Source organism: Natator depressus, chromosome 16 (assembly GCF_965152275.1).
Source record: "Natator depressus isolate rNatDep1 chromosome 16, rNatDep2.hap1, whole genome shotgun sequence".
Lineage (NCBI taxonomy): Eukaryota > Metazoa > Chordata > Testudines > Cheloniidae > Natator > Natator depressus.
The window spans coordinates 1,091,631-1,108,374 of record NC_134249.1 but is presented as its reverse complement, the minus strand read 5'-3'; the positions used below and the strand labels follow the sequence as shown (position 1 = coordinate 1,108,374).

Below are 16,744 nucleotides of genomic sequence, written 5' to 3'. Positions count from 1 at the left end.
GTAGCTCGTGGTGGCTAACTGGCCAGGAAAGCCGGGCACGAGGAAGGGCTGGGTCTCTGTCGGGCACGCACTGATGCCCCTCAATGTTGGCAGCAGAACGTTACCCAAAGTCTTCCATCTCACCCATCTTTTTAATCGGCTTTTAGTTTGAATCCAGAGTCTATAGGTCTTGCTTTATCACGCTGCCTCTGGGTTCGGTGTGATTGATCACCCGTCAATTGCAGATGGGACTTTCAGCCTAGGACCTGGCTTTGATCTTCCTTCTATTGTACCTTTGTTCTTTTCTTTTTAGGGTGGGCTCTTCTTACTTTGTTAGGGTTGTTCCCTGCATCTTCAGCCATTGGTATTTGAAATTATTTCATCAGGACAGGCTGGGGCTGGAGGTTGATTCCATCATCCATCCATACCTCATTCACACATCTAAACTACACTAATAAGATTACAGCAGGGTTTTGCAAAAATGAAGGTCACAGCAAGCTTTTACAAAATGGAGTGAGCATTTTAAAATGGAGTTTGGGACAAGTTAAAATGGAGTTTGAGTTACAATATGGACAAGTGTAAGGAATGGCAAACAGTGAACAAACGTTACATTATTGACAAGTATAATGAATGACAAACAGTGAGCAGAAGTTACAATGTTGAAACAGTGTAAATTTCAGGGATTTAAGCAGCAATTGGATTGAAAGTGAAATTTACAAGGGCAGTGGCCTGAACAGCTGTGGCTCTTAACAAGCAGCTTAATTGTCAATTAGTCAGTTATTGGGGTACCCAGTTTTATGAATGAATGAAGTTTCATTAATAAAACTTTACTTATGAAGTTATAGGAATAAAGTGAACAATTACAAACAATTTCATTTATCAGGTCTACATTGTCCCCCTTTGACCCTTCAATCCAGGGGTATTGAATGGGTCACACTTTATGTAATTGTTTCAAGGCTATATATTGTGAAGCAATGTGAGCTTGTGGTTTCAGCTTAAAATACAGTCTTTTCATCCAGCAGCACATGCCACACATTATAATTAACATAGAATCTCAGGGTTGGAAGGGACCGCAGGAGGTCATCTAGTCCAACCCCCTGCTCAAAGCAGGACCAATCCCCAATTTTTGCCCTAGATCCCTAAATGGCCCCCTCAAGGATTGAACTCACAACCCTGGGTTTAGCAGGCCAATGCTCAAACCACTGAGCTATCCCTCCCCCCAAACATGGAGCTTCTCAGAATAAAGAAAACAATTGGGTGTAACATAATTTTTAAAGTTGAAGACCAAGAGGGGGCCCATCCTTTAAAAATATCACACCAATGGTGCGTCATGATTTGTTCTGCTTGTGCGGACGCTCTTAATATTTCAAATCCCTGATGTAAAATAGCCAAACTGCGTGTCTGAACCTGGGTCCGTGTGGTTTCAGTCAGTTGGCTAATTTGTTCATTTCTCTTCATTAGTTCATACAGGCTTGTCCAATTGACCCCCAAAGAGAAGTTAAAGTCTCAAATATTACTGGGATCCAGTGTGTTAGTTCTGTTATCCTCATGAGCTGGGAAGTGAAGCGTTACGGTGGGCGTTTTTAACACAGTTCTATTACACACACACTGTTCTACGGGCGGTTCTGAGATGTATTTATCTTGCCACACAAGCTCCTCTAATCCAATGGCACAGACACAACTTTTTCTATCAAAATACACTTTTGGGGCACTGTCATCTAGTTCATCCCAGTAACAGGTTGCCAGACTTTTATGTTGTAAGGAGCAGGGCTCTTCTAATTTTGGTAAGGTAGGACGTACCCATTGTTGTGCAGTCCACCTTGTACACAAGCAATGGTCTATGATTTCAGTGCTGCCCAGTGGGAGGCCGGACCCCAACCCCCATGCCTGAGCCCCCTCCCAAAGCAAGCACCCCCTACCCCCTCCTGCACCCCAACCTCCAGCCCTGAGCTGCCTTCCAAAGCCAACACCCCATAACCCCTTCTACGCCCCAAACCCCCTCCTGCACCCCAAGCACCAGCCCTGACCCCCCTCCTGCACCTCAATTCTCTGCCCCAGCCCAGAGCCCCCTCTTGCACCCAAACTCCCTCCTAGAGCTTGCACCCCTCACCCCCTCCTGCACCCCAACACCCTACCCCAGATTCAGCCCAGAGCTCCCTCTCACACTGCGAAACCCTCAGCCCTAGCCCAGAGCAAGTCCCCCATCCCAAACTCCAGTGCCCTGCCCCAGCCCGGTGAAAGTGAGTGAGGGTGGGGGAAAGTGAGCAACGGGGGGGGGGGGATGGAATGAGTGGGGCAGGACTTTGCAGAAGGGGCAGGGTCTCGGGGAAGGGGCGGCATAGATCTTGAATTATCCTTAGATTCAAAAAATGATCTTGGGCATAAAAAGGTTGGAGATCACTGCTGTAGGCTCTTTGCAGATAACTTGCAAATTCTCTAACAGGAGCACTGTACCTAATTCACATCTAGAGAAAGAGAAAAATATACACAAACACCAATTAAAGCCATATTTTAAGTTTGTGTAAATTTAGAATAATCAGGAGATAATACAGAAAGATATTCCTAATCCCAAGACTTGAGGTCTCATCTGAACATGAGAATGGCCAGACTGGGTCAGACCAGTGGACTATCTAGCCCAGTGTCCTGTCTTCTGACAATGGCCAATGCCAGGTGCTTCAGAGAGAATGGCCAGAACAGGCAGCCATGGAGTGACCCATCCCCGGTCATCCACTCCCAGCTCCTGGCAAACAATGGCTAGGGACACTCACAGCATTGGGTTGCAGCCCTATCCATCCTGGCTAATAGCCATGGATGGACTTATCCTCCATGAACTGATCTAGTCCTTTTTTTAGCCCTCTTATACTTTTGGCCTTCACAACATCCCAGGGCAACCAGTTCCACAGGGAGACTGTGCCATGTGCGAATTAGTACTTCCTTTTGTTCATTTGTTTTAAACCTGCTACCTTTGGGGGGCCCCGTGGCAGCTGTCCCAATCACTGTACCCTAGGGACAGCTGTGTGTGTGTGTCATGCGGGGGGAGGGGGGATGCTAGGCCAGCCCAGGGGGGGTGGGGCTAGGGTGCGGGGCGGGGGGTCAGGCTGGCCCAAGAGGCCTAGCAGGGGGGCTGACATGGGCAGCGGGAGTCAGACCCACAGTCACCGGTGAGAAATGGTATCAGCGACCCCAGCCCGCCCCAGCTCCCAGCATCTCCCAGCAGAGGGAGCAGAAGGTGGAATGAGGTGGAGCAGGGGCTGGAAGTTTTGGGGTGGGGATTTGGGGGAAGGGGTGGAGTGGGGGCGGGGTCTGGGGCAGAAATGGAGGGATTTGTCCCAGGCACCACACCCCCCTAGGGATGTCCCTGAAGGGAAGCACTGACTATTACAGTGACAATAAAAAAAAGGAGTACTTGTGGCATCTTAGAGACTAACCAATTTATCTGAGCATAAGCTTTCGTGAGCTACAGCTCACTTCATTGGATGCATACTGTGGAAACTGCAGAAGACATTATATACACAGAGACCATGAAACAATACTTCCTCCCACCCCACTCTCCTGCTGGTAATAGCTTATCTAAAGTGATCACTCTCCTTACAATGTGTATGATAATCATGTTGGGCCATTTCCAGCACAAATCCAGGTTTTCTCACCCCCCCCCTTTTTTTTTTCAAAAACCACACACACAAACTCACTCTCCTGCTGGTAATAGCCCATCCAAAGTGACCACTCTCCTTACAATGTGTATGAAAATCAAGTTGGGCCATTTCCAGCACAAATCCAGGTTTTCTCACCCCGCCCCCCCCAAAAAACCAAAACCACACACACACAAACTCACTCTCCTGCTGGTAATAGCTTATCCAAAGTGACCACTCTCCCTACAATGTGCATGATAATCAAGGTGGGCCAATTCCAGCACGAATCCAGGTTTTCTCACCCTCCCACCCCCAAACCCCCAAACACACACAAACTCACTCTCCTGCTGGTAATAGCTCATCCAAAGTGACCACTCTCCCTACAATGTGCATGGTTTATGAATGTTATAATTGATGTCAAGAATTATAACATTCATAAACCAGTTGGAGAATGCTTCAATCTCTCTAGTCACGCAATTACAGACATGAAGGTCGCTATCTTACAACAAAAAAACTTCAAATCCAGACTCCAGCGAGAAACTGCTGAATTGGAATTCATTTGCAAATTGGATACTATTAATTTAGGCTTAAATAGAGACTGGGAGTGGCTAAGTCATTATGCAAGGTAGCCTATTTCCCCTTGTTTTTTCCTACCCCACCCCCCCCTCAGATGTTCTGGTTAAACTTGGATTTATGCTGGAAATGGCCCACCTTGATTATCATGCACATTGTAGGGAGAGTGGTCAATTTGGATAAGCTATTACCAGCAGGAGAGTGAGTTTGTGTGTGTGGTTTTTGAAAAAAAAAATAAAGGGGGGGGGTGAGAAAACCTGGATTTGTCCTGGAAATGGCCCAACTTGATTATCATCCACATTGTAAGGAGAGTGATCACTTTAGATAAGCTATTACTAGCAGGAGAGTGGGGTGGGAGGAGGTATTGTTTCATGGTCTCTGTGTATATAATGTCTTCTGCAGTTTCCACAGTATGCATCCGATGAAGTGAGCTGTAGCTCACGAAAGCTCATGCTCAAATAAATTGGTTAGTCTCTAAGGTGCCACAAGTCCTCCTTTTCTTTTTGCGAATACAGACTAACACGGCTGTTACTCTGAAAAGTGACAATAAAACTGACCAGCATTGTGGGGGAGACTGAAGGAGATCCACACTCATCAGGTCTCTTCTCTCCCCCAGGGTGAGCCAGACACTGCTCTCTCCTGGCTCTCGTTCTAGCAGCTGGATGCCAAGGAGCTATTTCCCCCCAAGAAGTGCATTGAGTTCCCCTGTGGTGCTGAGGTGGCTAGTGCTGCTGCTGTCTAAGGGGGCTGTCGGGGGGGTTGATGTGTGCATAGACTCTCAGCTGCCAAACAGGAGGGGGCACTTGGGACTCAATCAGACTGGCTCAGTGAAGACGGGGTGTTGACAGACCAATACAGACGCTCTCCAGAGTATGGAGCAGCTTCCCCACATGCAGCCAGGCAATGAACATTTCCCACAATGAACCTGGAGCTTAGGGGGAGGCGGCAGTTGCTGTTCCCACTCCTCAGGGAAAGGCCTGTCACCCAACAGACACTTGTTATTCAGCCACTGCTAAGGGCGTCGGGTTCCTCTGGTGGGAGTGTGGAGAAGCCATTCATTTTCCTGTTCACACTCCTCTGTGATGTGAAAACCGGGGAGGGGAAGCAGAAGCCCCACTTCCCTCCCGGAATGACGTCCAGTGGGAAAGCCAGGACAACAGGGTGGGGTGGCAAGTGGTGGCCAGACTCTCACCACCAGGGTCTAGTCTAGCTCAGGGTCCAGCTCAACTTCCTCCCCGTGCACTGGCCCCCAGTCCGCTTCTGCCACCAGGTCAACCCGGGAACTCAGGCAGGAACGGGGTGAGGCAGCAAGTCAGGCTGAGCAAGGAGGCATAAGCGAGTCTTGCCTTCGTGGGCCGCTCACAACGACGTCCTTTTTGTGTGCCCTGGCTGACAAAACATCCCTGACAGAGCAGCAGCAGGGCAAAAGACTGCCATATAGTTGCCAAAGTAGCTCAGTTGGGAGAGCGTTAGACTGAAGATCTAAAGGTCTCTGGTTTGATCCCAGGCTTTAGCAGGCCCTTTCCTCCTCCTTTGTGCAGGGGTGGCTTGTTTTCTAGGAGCACAGTGGCACCTTTACCTGAGGTGAGTCCCTGATTTTGAGCTCCCCAGCAGGACAGCAGAGTGTGGGCTTCTGCCCCTAGTTGGCCCACCTGACCTTTAACAATGAGAGACAGGAGCCGTCTTTCCAACACACTTATTGGTCAACCCAATATGGCGGGAAGACAGTGAGGCATGGCCATCGGAGATGGTGCCAGAAGGGGTGCTGGGCAGTGACGGGCAGGGACTGGGGACGAAAGCTCCTCTGCACAGCTGAGCGAGGGCAGTACTGGGGAAAGGGCATCTGTGAAAGTGTCCACGTGGAGAGGGGCCCAGGAGGAAGCGCTTGTTGTTCAGTGCCTTGGAGCAGCTGGACTCGGACATGGTGGGCATTCAGGAAATGCACATTAATGAGTTTAGGGCAGATCGATGGGCAGAGGGTGATTGGAGGAAGGGCCCATCTTTCTGGTCCTCTGGGCCAGGGAAGAATGATGGGCTGGAGTCTTGTTCTTCACATTCGCAGTGCGAGTACAGAACGTGGTGGAGCTATGCCCAAGGAGGGCATTACTGGTGACTTTGTGCTCCATGGCACTGGTTACCGCTATATTAGTGTGTATGGTCCCCAGTTAAAGTGTGAAAGGAAAGATCAATGGAAGGAACTGGCTCCCTTAGAATCATAGAATCATAGAATATCAGGGTTGGAAGGGACCCCAGAAGGTCATCTAGTCCAACCCCCTGCTCGAAGCAGGACCAATTCCCAGTTAAATCATCCCAGCCAGGGCTTTGTCAAGCCTGACCTTAAAAACCTCTAAGGAAGGAGATTCTACCACCTCCCTAGGAAACGCATTCCAGTGTTTCACCACCCTCTTAGTGAAAAAGTTTTTCCTAATATCCAATCTAAACCTCCCCCATTGCAACTTGAGACCATTACTCCTCGTTCTGTCATCTGCTACCATTGAGAACAGTCTAGAGCCATCCTCTTTGGAACCCCCTTTCAGGTAGTTGAAAGCAGCTATCAAATCCCCCCTCATTCTTCTCTTCTGCAGACTAAACAATCCCAGTTCCCTCAGCCTCTCCTCATAAGTCATGTGTTCCAGACCCCTAATCATTTTGTTGCCCTCCGCTGGACTCTCTCCAATTTATCCACATCCTTCTTGTAGTGTGGGGCCCAAAACTGGACACAGTACTCCAGATGAGGCCTCACCCTTCCTCTGGACCGCACAGTGTTTGCTGTTGGGGGGGATTTTAATTGTGTCAGAGGGCCTGAGGACCGCGGGTCCTGTTTTCCAGACCGTCAGAGGACACGTTTTTACAATAAGCACTACCTGGCACAGGTCTGTAGCAAGGTCGGCTTAGAGGACTTGTTTCTCCATAGTGGAGCCAGTGAGGTGGTAGCCTCCTATTCCTCTCATCCAAGCTCACACCAGCCACAGAGGGGTACACCTTTCTGTGGGGGCAGGCCAGGAGTCGCATTGACTGGATTTACATGAAAGAGAACACGTTGACAGCCCAGTGCAGGGTAGTGCTAATGGATTGTTTGGATCACGCAGCTCTCACCATGTGCCTCAATGTGGGCAATTCCCTGACCCATGACAGAGGATATTGGAAGCTGAACTTCCAGAGCTGGCAAGATAAAGGGGAGGGTCTAGGCCTGGTGGTGCTGGCAGAATGGGAAAGCATCAGAGGGTTCTATGGCAACCAGGGGGATTGGTGGGAGTTGGTGAGGGAGGAGTTGGCGGCTTTGTTGCGGCGGCCAGGCAAACACCACAAGTTAAAGAAACCAACAGTGCCAAGTCCTGCAGCATCGTCTGTGGGATTTCCACAAGAGCATCCATGCAGGGGAGCTAGTCAGCGTATGACTGTACGACCGGATCAAGCGACAGCTGGCCGAGTTCCAGGACATGAGGCTGCAGCTGGCCGATATGAGCGGGACCACTGAGTGAAGGGAGGAGAGGCCTCCCCTGGCATTTTTGCAGCCTGCAGAGACCAGAGGCAAAGCAGGGGGATGTGGGGACTCAGGGCAGGATCCGCGGATCCAGTAATGCAGGACTACATTCGATGGAGGAGGAGAGAGAATCCTGTGAGAGGAAGCAGCTTGAGGGAAGCAATAAATGCAGAGTGCAAGCCAGCCAGCTCAGAGTCACAGGGGTCCAGAAAAAGAAACACCAGCAGGTCCCATGGTGTAATGGTCAGCACTCAGGACTTTGAATCCTGGAATCTGAGTTCAAATCTCAGTGGGACCTCCTGGAGCTATGTTGGCTTGATGCAAATCCATGGATCAAAATGTGCTTGGTTTCCCTGTCTCTGGATGCATGCGAGTGAGTGTTCTTTTTCCGTGATGGATGCCCACTGGATAGCTTATGCTCAAATAAATTGGTTAGTCGCTAAGGTGCCACAAGTACTCCTTTTCTTTTTGCGAATACAGACTAACACGGCTGTTACTCTGAAACCTGTCATTATGCAAGGCACTGCATTTAGCCGTATGGAGTGGAAATCTATCAACTGCATGAAAAAACTTGTACAGATACAGACAGACGTCATCTTCCTTTCCAAATGCAAACAGATGGACATCGTACCCAAAGGACTGAAGGTAAAAAATCCATTACAATCTACACACCACACAGACTATGCTGACAGCTTGTGCCACACGCTCTCAAAGAAACTGCAGAACCACCTGATCAACCTCCTCTATGGCAAACAGGGAAAGATAAAGAATGAGCTCTCAAAAATGGATACTCTCATAAAAAAACAACCTTCCACACAAACTTCCTCGTGGCTGGACTTTACTAAAACTAGACAAGCCATTTACAACACACACTTTGCTTCTCTACAAAAGAAAAAGGACACTAAACTTTCTAAACTACTACTTGCCACAAGGGGCCACAGCAATATTGTTAACCTATCCAACTATACTCTTAGTCCAGCAGAAGCAGCTGTCCTATCTCGGGGCCTCTCCTTCTGCCCCTCCACCCCCACGAACATGATACAGTTCTGTGGTGACCTAGAATCCCATTTTCGATGTCTCCGACTCAAGGAATATTTCCAACACACCTCTGAACAACATACTAATCCACAGAGACCTCCCTGCCAACACTACAAAAAGAAGGATTCTAGGTGGACTCCTCCTGAAGGTCGAGACAGCAGACTGGACTTCTACATAGAGTGCTTCCGCCGACGTGCACGGGCTGAAATTGTGGAAAAGCAGCATCACTTGCCCCACAACCTCAGCTGTGCAGAGCACAATGCCATCCACAGCCTCAGAAACAACTCTGACATCATAATCAAAAAGGCTGACAAAGGAGGTGCTGTCGTCATCATGAATAGGTCGGAATATGAACAAGAGGCTGCTCGGCAGCTCTCCAACACCACTTTCTACAAGCCATTACCCTCTGATCCCACTGAGAGTTACCAAAAGAAACTACAGCATTTGCTCAAGAAACTCCCTGAAAAAGCACAAGATCAAATCCGCACAGACACACCCCTGGAACCTCGACCTGGGATATTCTATTTACTACCCAAGATCCATAAACCTGGAAATCCTGGGCGCTCCATCATCTCAGGCATTGGCACCCTGACAGCAGGATTGTCTGGCTATGTAGACTCCCTCCTCAGGCCCTACGCTACCAGCACTCCCAGCTACCTTCGAGACACCACTGACTTCCTGAGGAAACTACAATCCATCGGTGATCTTCCTGATAACACCATCCTGGCCACAATGGATGTAGAAGCCCTCTACACCAACATTCCACACAAAGATGGACTACAAGCCGTCAAGAACACTATCCCCGATAATGTCACGGCTGACCTGGTGGCTGAACTTTGTGACTTTGTCCTTACGCATAACTATTTTACATTTGGGGACAATGTATACCTTCAGATCAGCGGCACTGCTATGGGTACCCGCATGGCACCACAGTATGCCAACATTTTTATGGCTGACTCAGAACAACGCTTCCTCAGCTCTCGTCCCCTAACGCCCCTACTCTACTTGCGCTATATTGATGACATCTTCATCATCTGGACCCATGGAAAAGAAGCCCTTGAGGAATTCCACCATGATTTCAACAATTTCCATCCCACCATCAACCTCAGCCTGGTCCAGTTCACACAAGAGATCCACTTCCTGGACACTACAGTGCTAATAAACGAAGGTCACATAAACACCACCCTATATGGGAAACCTACTGACCGCTATTCCTACCTACATGCCTCCAGCTTTCACCCTGACCACACCACACGATCCATCGTCTACAGCCAAGCTCTGCGATACAACCGCATTTGCTCCAACCCCTCAGACAGAGACAAACACCTACAAGATCTCTATCAAGCATTCTTACAACTACAATACCCACCTGCTGAAGTGAAGAAACAGATTGACAGAGCCAGAAGAGTACCCAGAACTTACCTACTACAGGACAGGCCCAACAAAGAAAATAACAGAACGCCACTAGCTGTCACCTTCAGCCCCCAACTAAAACCTCTCCAACGCATCATCAAGGATCTATCCTGAATGACGACCCATCACTCTCACAGATCTTGGGAGACAGGCCAGTCCTTGCTTACAGACAGCCCCCCAACCTGAAGCGAATACTCACCAGCAACCACACACCACACAACAGAACCACTAACCCAGGAACCTATCCTTGCAACAAAGCCCGTTGCCAACTGTGCCCACATATCTATTCAGGGGACACTATCAGAGGGCCTAATCACATCAGCCACACTATCAGAGGCTTGTTCACCTGCACATCTACCAATGTGATATATGCCATCATGTGCCAGCAATGCCCCTCTGACATGTACATTGGTCAAACTGGACAGTCTCTACGTAAAAGAATAAATGGACACAAATCAGATGTCAAGAATTATAACATTCATAAACCAGTCGGAGAACACTTCAATCTCTCTGGTCACGCGATTACAGACATGAAAGTTGCGATATTACAACAAAAAAACTTCAAAACCAGACTCCAGCGAGAGACTGTTGAATTGGAATTCATTTGCAAATTGGATACAATTAACTTAGGCTTGAATAGAGACGGGGAGTGGCTAAGTCATTATGCAAGGTAACCTATTTCCCCTTGTTTTTTCCTACCCCGCCCCCCGCCTCCCCCCCCCCCGTTCCTCAGACGTTTTTGTTAAACCCTGGATTTGTGCTGGAAATGGCCCACCTTGATTATCATACACATTGTAAGGAGAGTGATCACTTTAGATTAGCTATTACCAACAGGAGAGTGAGTTTGTGTGTGTGGAGAAAAAAAAAGGAGGAGGGGAGAAAACCTGGATTTATGCTGGAAATGGCCCAACTTGATTATCATCTACATTGTAAGGAGAGTGATCACTTTAGATAAGCTATTACCAGCAGGAGAGTGGGGTGGGGGGAGAGAAAACCTTTTGTAGTGGTAAACACCCATTTTTTCATGGTTTGTATGTATAAGAACATCTTCTGTATTTTCCACAGTATGCATCCGATGAAGTGAGCTGTAGCTCACGAAAGCTTATGCTCAAATAAATTGGTTAGTCTCTAAGGTGCCACAAGTCCTCCTTTTCTTTTTGCGAATACAGACTAACACGGCTGTTACTCTGAACACTGGATATAGGTCTTTGGTCCTGCTGCTTAAAGGGGCTGGCCGCTATAGGTTGGGGACCTAGAACTTAACAGGCTAGCGAGAGATTCCTGATGCTTGTGTTTCTTGCTGCTTCACCTGATGTTCATAAGTTTGGTCCTTGTACCTGCAGTTGCCAACCTCTTCCTCTTGCCCACATGACATTTAAAGGAAGGAGTGCCAGGGCCAGGCTTCATAGTCAGGGTCAGGCAGGAGGGAGGAAGAGTCCCAGGCTGGAGCACAGCACACCTCTCCTCCTCTGGGCACCTAGAGCAGAGGCGGCTGGTACTGAAAGCTCCAAGGGAAGGTTTATAAGCCACAGAGCAACTTAGGGCAGGGCAAGAGGAGGGGAGGACCATGCCTATGTGTGGCCAGCAGACGAGCATAAAGACACCCGGCCAGCCTGCTCCCTGCCATGCCAAACACCCACTGCAGACCAGCATGCGGGGCGGCTGCTGATGCTCAGTGGCCAACATTAGAAGATGGTAGGAAAGCAGGGCCACCCCCTGGGTGGGGCCTCTGACCGTTCCCACTCCAGGTGCTCACTGTTGCAGCGGAGCAGGAGATTTTCCCCTAAGAGGCTTTTCCCCAACTGGCGAGAAGCAGAGAAACACCCAGCTCCCAAGGCTCTATTTAGCCCCCTCAAGCACAGGGACAACCGCACATTTGGAGGAGGGAAACTGTTCTACACGTTAGCCCGGGCAGCTGCCCATTTACTTTGGCAAGTCAAGAATGGCAAAGGCTAGTGTCATAAATATACATGAAAAGGAAGGGTAACCACCTTTCTGTATTCAGTGCTAGAAAATCCCTCCTGGCCAGAGGCAACATCCTGTTACCTGTAAAGGGTTAAGAAGCTCAGCTAACCTGGCTGGCACCTGATCCAAAGGACCAATAAGGGGACAAGATAGTTTCAAACCTTGGGTGGTGGGGGGAGGCTTTTGTTTTGTGCTCTTTGTTTATGTGTTTGTTCTCTCTTGGGACTGACAGAGGCCAGACAGAAATCCATCTTCTCCAACCCATCCTAATCCAAGTCTCCAATATTGCAACCAATATAGGTAAGCCAGGCAAGGCGGATTGGTTTATCTTTTGTTTTATGTGAATTTTCCCTGTGTTAAGAGGGAGGTTTATTCCTGTTTTCTGTAACTTTAAGGTTTTGCCCAGAGGGGGATCCTCTGTGTTTTGAATCTGAATGCCCTATAAAGTATTTTCCATCCTGATTTTACAGAGATGATTTTTACCTTTCTTTTTTTTAATAAAATCCTTCTTTAAGAACCTGAGTGATTTTCCATTGTTCCAAGATCCAGGGGTTTGGGTCTTTGATGATTTTGTAACCAATTGGTGAGGATATTATTCTCAAGCCTCCCCAGGAAAGGGGGTGTGTAGGGCTTGGGGGGATATTTGGGGGTAAGATGTCTCCAAGTGGGCTCTTTCCTGGTCTTCATGTAAGACGCTTGGTGGTGGCAGCATACTGTTCAAGGACAAGACAAAGTTTGTACCTTGGGGAAGTTTTTAACCTAAGCTGGTAAGAATAAGCTTAGGGGGTTTTTCATGTGGGTCCCCACGTCTGTACCCTAGAGTTCAGAATGGGGAAGAACCCTGACAGCTAGACTGGACGCACCTGGAGCTCAGGCCCTAGCCTTTGTGATGCCCAACCCCCAACTCCTTCCCAGGGCTCAAGCTGAAGCCAGAGCATTGGCCTGAGCGGCCAAGACGAGGTTTCAGGCCTGAAGAAAGCAGGACTTTCAGCACAAAGGGAAAACTGCACAAGCCCATCTGCGAAGGGACTTGCACCCTCAATTGCCTGATCGGAAGTCAGACGCCTTATCCATTATACCACAAGAGAAAAGCTTTTCTAAGCAGTTCTTTCAAAAAGGTGGACACTGTGTTTCTCGGGTCAGCTATTGAGGGGGGCAGAGGCTCTCTGGGCACAAGAAGTCGAGTTCCCAGCGAGATGTGAGACTTAATTCTATGGAGCCAGGTGCAGGACTTTGGCAGGGAGGCTTAGGCATGGGGGGATTGGGGTGCAGCGGGCGGGCCAGCTGTCTAGGTGCAGAGATTTATTGACCCTGAGGTGCAGGAGGGAAGAAGAGGAGGAGGAATCAGCAGTGGACATGGAGAAAAAGAGGACGGGCAGAGGCTCTCAGCAAGCCTGGCCAGCTCAGTCCATAGAGCATCAGGCTCTTAATGGGAGGGGCCAGGGTTCAAGCCCATGTCCAGGCAACTCAGCTCTTGTGTGCCAGGAGCCAAATCATTCCTGGTGGTGTCCAGAGCCATGTGTGGGAAAGGGAGGCTGAGACTTGTGCACCCTGCTCTGTGGCAGGGATCCTGGTAGCTCAGACTCAGGGAAGGCTTCTGTACTCAGAGGATCCTGACGCAGGGAAGAAAGGTAAGCAGCAGGATACGGACCCTGGACTTCAGGAAAGCAGACTTCGACTCCCTCAGGGAACAGATGGCCAGGATCCCCTGGGGGACTAACATGAAGGGGAAGGGAGTCCAGGAGAGCTGGCTGTATTTCAAGGAATCCCTGTTGAGGTTACAGGGACAAACCATCCCGATGAGTCGAAAGAATAGTAAACATGGCAGGCGACCAGCTTGGCTTAATGGTGAAATCCTAGCGGATCTTAAACATAAAAAAGAAGCTTACAAGAAGTGGAAGGTTGGACATATGACCAGGGAAGAGTATAAAAATATTGCTCGGGCATGTAGGAAAGATATCAGGAGGGCCAAATCGCACCTGGAGCTGCAGCTAGCAAGAGATGTCAAGAGTAACAAGAAGGGTTTCTTCAGGTATGTTGGCAACAAGAAGAAAGCCAAGGAAAGCGTGGGCCCCTTACTGAATGAGGGAGGCAACCTAGTGACAGAGGATGTGGAAAAAGCTAATGTACTCAATGCTTTTTTTCCCTCTGTTTTCACTAACAAGGTCAGCTCCCAGACTGCTGCGCTGGGCATCACAAAATGGGGAAGAGATGGCCAGCCCTCTGTGGAGATAGAGGTGGTTAGGGACTATTTAGAAAAGCTGGACGTGCACAAGTCCATGGGGCCGGACGAGTCGCATCCGAGAGTGCTGAAGGAATTGGTGGCTGTGATTGCAGAGCCCTTGGCCATTATCTTTGAAAACTCGTGGCGAACGGGAGAAGTCCCGGATGACTGGAAAAAGGCTAATGTAGTGCCAATCTTTAAAAAAGGGAAGAAGGAGGATCCTGGGAACTACAGGCCAGTCAGCCTCACCTCAGTCCCTGGAAAAATCATGGAGCAGGTCCTCAAAGAATCAATCCTGAAGCACTTACATGAGAGGAAAGTGATCAGGAACAGTCAGCATGGATTCACCAAGGGAAGGTCATGCCTGACTAATCTAATCGCCTTTTATGATGAGATTACTGGTTCTGTGGATGAAGGGAAAGCAGTGGATGTATTGTTTCTTGACTTTAGCAAAGCTTTTGACACGGTCTCCCACAGTATTCTTGTCAGCAAGTTAAGGAAGTATGGGCTGGATGAATGCACTATAAGGTGGGTAGAAAGCTGGCTAGATTGTCGGGCTCAACGGGTAGTGATCAATGGCTCCATGTCTAGTTGGCAGCCGGTGTCAAGTGGAGTGCCCCAGGGGTCGGTCCTGGGGCCGGTTTTGTTCAATATCTTCATAAATGATCTGGAGGATGGTGTGGATTGCACTCTCAGCAAATTTGCGGATGATACTAAACTGGGAGGAGTGGTAGATACGCTGGAGGGGAGGGATAGGATACAGAAGGACCTAGACAAATTGGAGGATTGGGCCAAAAGAAATCTGATGAGGTTCAATAAGGATAAGTGTAGGGTCCTACACTTAGGATGGAAGAATCCAATGCACCGCTACAGACTAGGGACCGAATGGCTAGGCAGCAGTTCTGTGGAAAAGGACCTAGGGGTGACAGTGGACGAGAAGCTGGATATGAGTCAGCAGTGTGCCCTTGTTGCCAAGAAGGCCAATAGCATTTTGGGATGTATAAGTAGGGGCATAGCAAGCAGATCGAGGGACGTGATCGTTCTCCTCTATTCGACATTGGTGAGGCCTCATCTGGAGTACTGTGTCCAGTTTTGGGCCCCACACTACAAGAAGGATGTGGATAAATTGGAGAGAGTCCAGCGAAGGGCAACAAAAATGATTAGGGGTCTAGAGCACATGACTTATGAGGAGAGGCTGAGGGAGCTGGGATTGTTTAGTCTGCAGAAGAGAAGAATGATGGGGGATTTGATAGCTGCTTTCAACTACCTGAAAGGGGGTTCCAAAGAGGATGGCTCTAGACTGTTCTCAATGGTAGCAGATGACAGAACGAGGAGTAATGGTCTCAAGTTGCAATGGGGGAGGTTTAGATTGGATATTAGGAAAAACTTTTTCACTAAGAGGGTGGTGAAACAGTGGAATGCGTTACCTAGGGAGGTGGTAGAATCTCCTTCCTTAGAGGTTTTTAAGGTCAGGCTTGACAAAGCCCTGGCTGGGATGATTTAACTGGGAATTGGTCCTGCTTCGAGCAGGGGGTTGGACTAGATGACCTTCTGGGGTCCCTTCCAACCCTGATATTCTATGATTCTATGTGTCCCCCCGGCTAGTGCTGCAGTGACCCCTGGTGCCCATTTTGAGAACAGGTTTTGTGTACCTCATGTGTAGCCTGCGTGTACCTCACGTCTTGGGGCAGTAAAGTGTGGTAGCCAGCTAACACAGGGCACAGTCTGACGTCTGGTGGCCACGTGGGGCAGTGGCCTGTGTGTACCATCTCCACTGGTGCCGTGACCCCTGGTTTCTTGGTACTAAGATGCAGCCACATCTGGGTTACACAGTGGGGCTGTATATAGGCCAATGGGGATAGGACCCCACTGTTCCAGGAAGTAGACAAGGTCTAAGATACCAGAGCAACTGCTGCTGCTATTTCAACAGGAAGAGAAGGAGGAGGCTGCAGGATGGTGAAGGAGAGAAAATCAACACTGCAGGAGCAGGAGAAGGTAAAGACCAGGAGAATCCAGAAGCCAAGTCACCAGAGAGGCACAGGGAACCTCTCTGCAACCTCCCCAAAACTCTCATTTGAAGAGGGGTGTGGACTGTGGAATATGTAGCTTTCTCCCAAAAAACATAAAGAAATAGCTTTGAGCTCTGATGCGCTATGTAAGGTCAGTTCTTTGATGGGGTTAGTGAGGGGTTCGATGCCATTTAACTAATCCACTTTCAAGTCACACCTTCTACTAATCAAAATTCATTTTACTGAGTGTCCCCCTGTTGGCAAGCCCTGAATTCTCCGCGCTGACCCGTCCCTTCAAGGCCCTGGGTTTGTGGTACAGGAAGGGCTTGATCACTTTTTATAGTGGGGGAGCTGAAAGCCGGCTAGCTGGACTCCCGTGTGTTCAGAAGAGGTGTGAAAAAGCACAATTCCCGCTCACACTGCTCAGGGA

General features: G+C 49.0%; 2 non-coding genes across 2 annotated transcripts; both read left to right on the top strand.

The window, feature by feature from the left end:
• Positions 1-5,624: 5,624 nt before the first annotated feature.
• TRNAF-GAA (transfer RNA phenylalanine (anticodon GAA)) lies at positions 5,625-5,697 on the top strand. The gene has a single exon. It is a non-coding gene; the product is annotated as a tRNA-Phe (tRNA).
• A 2,194-nt stretch (positions 5,698-7,891) lies between these two features.
• On the top strand, positions 7,892-7,963 carry TRNAQ-UUG (transfer RNA glutamine (anticodon UUG)). The gene has a single exon. It is a non-coding gene; the product is annotated as a tRNA-Gln (tRNA).
• Positions 7,964-16,744: the final 8,781 nt, after the last annotated feature.